Below are 7,500 nucleotides of genomic sequence, written 5' to 3' on the forward strand. Positions count from 1 at the left end.
AGATCAGGAATAGAACATCAAAGTAACAAATCACGACGAAAAAATCTATTACAATTTAAATTTTCCACAAAAATACTAATACTAGATATGAACGATATCGAAATCAGCTCTCTCATATGAACGAAAAATATCCCTCATAACTTTCAACATTTAATCGGATTCCAGATTCTATCTTTGTCCAGCGACCGCTAATTGTTATCTTGGAATTAAACGTCAATTGGACGTTTTAACTTCAAAGATAGAAAGAACCCAAAGGAAAAAGGAAGAAGGAAAGAATTTTATTGGGTTGTAATTCTTCAATATGTTATATTAATTATTTGAAAAAGGTTTCCGTAATCTTAAGGAATGATATTGAATTAATATATTAATGCATTAGATATATATATATATATATATATATATATATATATATATATATATATATATATATATATAAAATATTATATATATATATATATAATATATATATATATATATATATATATATATATATATATATATATCTTTATATATACATATATATATATATTTATATATATACATATATACATATATTATATATATATATATATATATATATATATATATAATATATATATATATATATACATATATATATATACCTATATATATATATATCTATATATATATATATATATATATCTATATATATTATATAATATATATATGTATGTGTATGTGTATATATGTACTATGTTAATATATTATGTAGTATATATGTGTGTGTGCGTGTGTAAATAAAATTTTAGCAATTAATAATCCCATGCAATGCAATAGTATATAGCCAGCGGGTGTTTATAGATCAACTTTGAGGAGGAATAGAAAAATCAGTATCTCCCATTACCTCAAATTCTATAAGAGAGAGAGAGAGAGAGAGAGAGAGAGAGAGAGAGAGAGAGAGAGAGAGAGAGAGAGAGAGAGAGAGAGTCCTCTTTTGAGATGCAAATTCATTTCCACAGAAAGAATATTTAAGGCGTATTAACCCAGGTGCCCCTTCAGTTCAGATAATAATCAGAAGATGGGAAGATACTTGTAAAAGTTGTGAGCTTTATTTTTATTTTTTTTATATCTGTACATCAGGTCTCTGGCATACAGCTTTGTGTGTATGTGAAGCATATTCACTACCAGAGCAGAAACGATGGAGAAATTAGTCTTATATTTCATTCTTTACATAAATCAGTCAAGTGAAAAATAATTTTGAAAATGAAGTTAAAAAAAAAAAAAAAAGATTCATAGTGGGCTTTACACTTCCTTAGTTAATCTGCTGCTAGTCTGAATTATCTCCTGATAACTACATACATTTTACATCTATTGACTTTCACTTTTAAATATCTTTTTTCGTACCATTTACATATAGATTAAATGATCCTTGTTGATGCATACGAAGTCCAAACAACCCTTGTACGTTCTCAGATAATAAAAGGTTTGTCTTTGAAGCAAGTAAATAATAACTATTCTATTTTAATTCTAAAAAGCCTTTTTCTGCTTGAATTGTATCCTTGAAATACTTATCAGTGACCTTATATTTCTTGGGACATAAATGCTGACTTTGCGATGAATATATTTAATTGATGCAGTCCTTTAGACATTTACTGTCCATTGTCTCACTCCAAACAATTAAAGGAGAAGCAGAAAATACATTGTAGGACATTATTCACTGATCCTGACCGAAAAAAACTAATGAATAAGTGAGTGGCCGGTTTTAGTTTAGCGTTGGGTACTTCTCCCTAGAATTATATAAATTTATCATATTTAAAATCATTGCTAAATGCATTTCGACCTATGCGATTGTATTTGAAATGTAGTTATTTATAAAATTTTTACTGAAGACTTTACATGTTGCCTAAAAGCTGAGCGTATCTGAACCGAATCACAGTAACATGTCAAAACTGATTAAATGCCCAAATAATTGTATAGCTAGAATCCTTCGCCCTGTCAATGGGTCATTTGTTCAAGTTCGCCAATGATTAGATGACGAATTTCATTAATGTACTGTTAACGCAATACGTCGATATATATATATATATATATATATATATATATATATATATATATATATATATATATATATATATATATATATATATTTGTGTGTGTGTGTTTGTAATGTGTTTGTGTGTGTGCATATAGAAGCCTTTACATCTAATCCTTGAAAGATACATCCACTACAGAATAACTCCCCATAAAGAACACTTGCAAATCTTTTATTTCATTAACTTTCTCTCTATTTTGAAATCCAAAGCACAACGAAGGATCAGGGCAAAGTTCTTAATTGCCTCTGTTTGCAGTGGAAAACACTAGTGCGACAGTTTGTTGAATTTTTTTTTACTCACTGGTACAGAGAATCTTCATTGTTTTTGTGTGTGGGTGTGTGTGTGTGTGTGTGTGTTTGAGAGAGAGAGAGAGAGAGAGAGAGAGAGAGAGAGAGAGAGAGAGAGAGTTTCAACTTATTTTAGTTATTTTACTATGATATTGAAAACTTTCTTCGTGTTAATCTTTAATTCTGGTTTAAAAGCTATATGTAAAAAGGAATTAATCTATAAGTACGTCCAGCTTTCTTTAATAAGTTCATTTTTGCAATCTGTGTTACTATAATTTCTTTTTAATGAAACTGATGCCATTGGCTGCAACGAAAAACAAACATATAAACAAAAAGACCTATAACCAGCAAATAGAATTATATCTCTTTGCTCTCAGCCAAACAACAAACAAGGAAAAGGAATTTCCTCTCATGCGGGAATTAAGTTAATGGTTTCTTTTGTGGTTCCGTCACAGGTCTCTTTGGGTCTTTAGAAGCTATTTGCAGTAAAGGGTATAAACAACTGAGTAGAAGAGGAGGCAGAGGGAGGAGGAAGAGGAGAAGGAGGAGGAGGAGGAGGGAGAAGATAGGGAGTATATGTTGGAAGTTAATGTTTTGGATTTGGAGAGTGACTGTTCTAGGGATTGTCTCAGTGAGATAGAGAGAGAGAGAGAGAAAGAGAGAGAGAGAGAGAGAGAGAGAGAGCTATCTTATCTATATCTAATGGCTGCTTAAAAGGAAATAACAGTTGAGTAGCTAGAGAGAGAGAGAGAGAGAGAGAGAGAGAGAGAGAGAGAGAGAGAGAGAGAGAGAGAGAGAAGCCATCTTATTCAAACGACTGGGCGACCACCTTTATGAATGAAATCGTGATCCATTACAACTTGAATAGTATAATGCAGCAGGATCCATTCACGTAACCGTCGAGAATGGAGCAGAGAAGTCAGGATTCTAGGATCTATCAACGTTTCCTTACAATATCTTGAATGAGAGACTCAGATTTGATCTTAAGTAGAATTTAAACATCATTATCAGCAAGTGTTCCAGAATTCCAGACTCCCAAAAGGGAAGATATGCCCTGGGAGAGGGAGGAGGAGGAGGAGATTAAATATGCATGTTTGCTTGATGTTTCGTCATCTTCTTCACATTATTATTATTATTATTATTATTATTATTATTATTATTATTATTATTATTATTATTATTATTATTATTATTATTATTATTATAGCTTCAATTTCATATATTAAGAAATACACAAGATTTATTAGTGTCTGTCTTTCGAAAAATTTAAACAAACACTTTGCTTCATAAAGGTAGCATGTGGTTAATTAAGAACCCTCTCTCTCTCTCTCTCTCTCTCTCTCTCTCTCTCTCTCTCTCTCTCTCTCTCTCTCTCTCTCTCTCATCAAATTCTCACACTCATGTAGATATGCTAGCATTTGTTTTTAAAATACATTTTCCTTTTTATATACGAACACTGGCAATTTAATAATAAAAAAACAACCTTAATTTTAAAATGATTGTTAAACGGGACACTATTTCATAAATAAAAGTGACAATACTTGATGCATTTTTTTGTGCTTTGCCGAAATAAATAACCTTTGACAGCAAACAAAAACACCAAGCACTTAATCCAAAGGGACATAAGTTATTAGAAACCGTTGATGTCATATGGCCAAAAAGCCTTTCATGAAAGGCTTATCAAAAAGGAAATTCTGTGCTTTGATGAAAGCACAACCTGAAGGAGAAAAGTCGAGACGTATTTGTAAAATGAGCAGCTGTTCTGAGCAGGTTAGGTCAAAGGAATGAGCTTAGCTGGTATTTACATTTCCCTTGCATGAAAACTACAAGAGAGAGAGAGAGAGAGAGAGAGAGAGAGAGAGAGAGAGAGAGAGAGAGAGAGAGAGAGAGAGCAGAAGTTGGTATTGCATCGTTGGTATTGTAAATGCAGCTTTTTATAGAAACCAATTGTGTATATACTCATTTAATAAGCTTTGGTTTTTCAACTTGGTGATTAGTGTTAAATTGTATTATAGATATTTTGTCCGTTTTACATGTAAACATTGTTCATTCTATTTTGGATTGTTACTGCTTTAATTTGCTTGTTTGTTAATTGTTGTTGAGTAGTTCTTGAACAGATTGTTTATCCTGGTACTTATCAGAGTTGGAATTACACTGTAACAGTTATAAGTTTCTGGAAATAGGATCAAGGTTTTTTGATGAATGACAGAGTAGAAGAAGTCTTCAAAGTGTAAAGAACATTTCTTTGGAAATTCGTTTCGCTTGTATTGGATGTAGCTTAGAGTAACACAGATGTAAGTTTATTTCTTTACTGAAATTTGTATAAATTCTATTTCATGTTTGTGGTGTTTTGTAGTTATATCAAACTATTATCAGTGCTTTGTTTATTGTGGAATTTCTGTTTGACAGTTTTAGTAAGTTCGTATATTTTGTTGTTTTCAGTTTCTTGAACCTCGTCGCCTTGTACTACTAGTATGGTACTCATCATTGGTTATCTGGTCTTGGAGTACTGACTAACAATAAGCCCTTACAGTAATGGTCAACTTAAGTTGTAGTGCCTAGTGTTACGTGATTTTAAAGCTTTAAGTTGGTTTAAAGTGGTTTGTGATATCAACTTGAACTTTATATCAAATTTTAATAAAGTGTGACGTGAGTAACAGTATTTGTGTCTTTAAAACATCTCATCCCTGTGGCTTTGAAGAAATCGGCAGCTACAGGTACGAAAGGTCTATAATATTTACATCAGTGCTCATTAATTCATGTTTAGAATCTGCAATTCTCTCTCTCTCTCTCTCTCTCTCTCCTCTCTCTCTCTCTCTCTCTCTCTCTCTCTCTCTCTCTCTCTCTCTCTACTTAACAAGGAATGGTGTTTAACATTTTAACATGAGATAACGCTTGCCAAAAATGATATGATTCTGGTGTCTTCATTTGAAATTATAAATTTTACCCTGCATTTATTTTTTTATATGCAAAAGGTTGAATATTTGTATCAATTTCATGGCTGAAATAATAAACATAGCCATCTATTTTATAAGGATAAATAACTCTCTCTCTCTCTCTCTCTCTCTCTCCTCTCTCTCTATCTCTCTCTCTCTCCCTCCTCTCTCTCTCTCTATCCACAATCACAGCTCATAACGATGTATAATTTCAGAACATAAAGAAAATAATACCCAAATAGATTTAATATCCATTTTCCCCAAAAGTAAACGTTAGGATTAAACTCCTGACAAAAACCTAATTTAAAATGTACCAGAATTGTGATGAATCCCGGGAAACAAATTTATCGACGCGAAAAACTTTTCATTTTCTTTGTGATCAATCGTTTCGACACTTGTCATCATTAATTTCCGTGAAACAATCCGAAGAGTAATTCCATAATAAACATAAAATTTTGCACTTGGGTGTCGTTCCCAAAGTGAAAGAGGTAAAATAAGGATTTTTATTCCATTTTAAATCATCTACACTTACTTTCCAAAAGTGTTATGCACGACTACAATACTTGTTAACTCTAATGACCACCTGAATATCAGAATTTGATATTAATATAATGTACAAAATTTGAAGTTGATCATAAAATATCACAGTAGTTACAATGAAAACTTGAAAAATAATGTTACATTAATCATATGGAAAATTACTTTGTCCACAAAGTAATTCGTAAAATTAGTGTGATTACAACGGACGTTAAAAAATTATGTATCCCTCAAGCATATGATAACTTACTATATCTAATAATATTTTGCTGGTAGAAAGTTATTCAAAATAATACAGTAATTACAACGCATTTGAAAACGTATGACTGCAGTGGGCATAAAAAAAACTAGACTGTTTAACATTATACTGGTAGAAAGTTATTTAACGACCGAACAATTCCTAAGTAGTGTTTCATGTATGTTTTCATATATGTTGATTCTTTTACCAGTGCATAAATAAACCATCAGTTTTTGGACGAAAGATATTCACAATTATACTCATGTCTAAGAGTCCTCTGCTTGATTCTCTCGTGTCTCATTAATAATTATGTAAGTATTAAAAAAGGACTTGAAAATATATCAGGTCTTACCTTACTGATAATGAGTAATTTCTCGTCACAGAGTCATTTAGTGTCCGACGTATCTACGAGTCCAGTTTATGAACTTAAGAAAGCTTAACTGGGAGGGGAGGGGAGGTGTGTCTTTGAAATTTTAGCCACGTTCAAGTTCGGCTTCAGCACAGCTTGGAAACACACTGAATGTTCCACAGGTGAAAAAGCCATTGCCTCGACCAGTCACTGAATCAGTCCCAGAAAGTTAAGCTAAGGATATAGGGACTTTATTTCACAGGAACAGAAGAAGAACCAATAGATGAACTAAACGGCATCGAAGAGAGACTCGTTTCCACGCAGGCGCACTTGTTACCTTGTCTGCAGCTTTATCCATTTGTCTGCTATGTACTGAAAAGGCACCAAAAGTAGACAGGACTGGTGATCTCAAACAAATGTTACCCTTAAGCTATGGGTGTAGCTTTAGACAGATGATAAATAAAAGTTGAATATCATAAAGGCACTGGAAAAGTATACGCAAAACGACGCAATTACAAACTTGTATATTTTAAGTAATATAACGACTTCATTGCTAAATACATTTTGATACATTATTCATAAATTCTATTTACACAAATTTAACATAATATATTTCTTCACTTTTTATTTTTAAAACTATCAACCTAAAGATACCCTCCCACAATATCCTGGAACAATAATATTTTTACATAAGCGACAACTATTACAGATAGCTGCAAGTTCACTCATCATGACATGCTAATGGAATGCACTGGAAAAAGAACAATACAATCTTACCTGTTGACGACCCCAGCCTGTCCCTGATAACCAGTTTGCTTTTGATAACACCAGCCCGCCCGAAATTTCCGTTGACGACCTACAGCACGATGAACATTGGACAGCTGCTTTATAATACCAGCGTGCCAGAAAGGCAAATCATTAGGAGAATTGAAAGAATATTGTACAAAATCATTTCCGGGAATTCTGCCATTATTTTTAATAATATTATTAATATTATTCTTAACTTGAAATTCAAGCCTCCGAAGAATATGGTGTTCATATGAAAGTAGAAACAGGAGATACAGAAGGAAGACATTATTTGTTACAACATAAAAAAACA

Source organism: Macrobrachium nipponense, chromosome 1 (genome assembly GCF_015104395.2).
Source record: "Macrobrachium nipponense isolate FS-2020 chromosome 1, ASM1510439v2, whole genome shotgun sequence".
Taxonomy (NCBI): Eukaryota; Metazoa; Arthropoda; class Malacostraca; order Decapoda; family Palaemonidae; genus Macrobrachium; species Macrobrachium nipponense.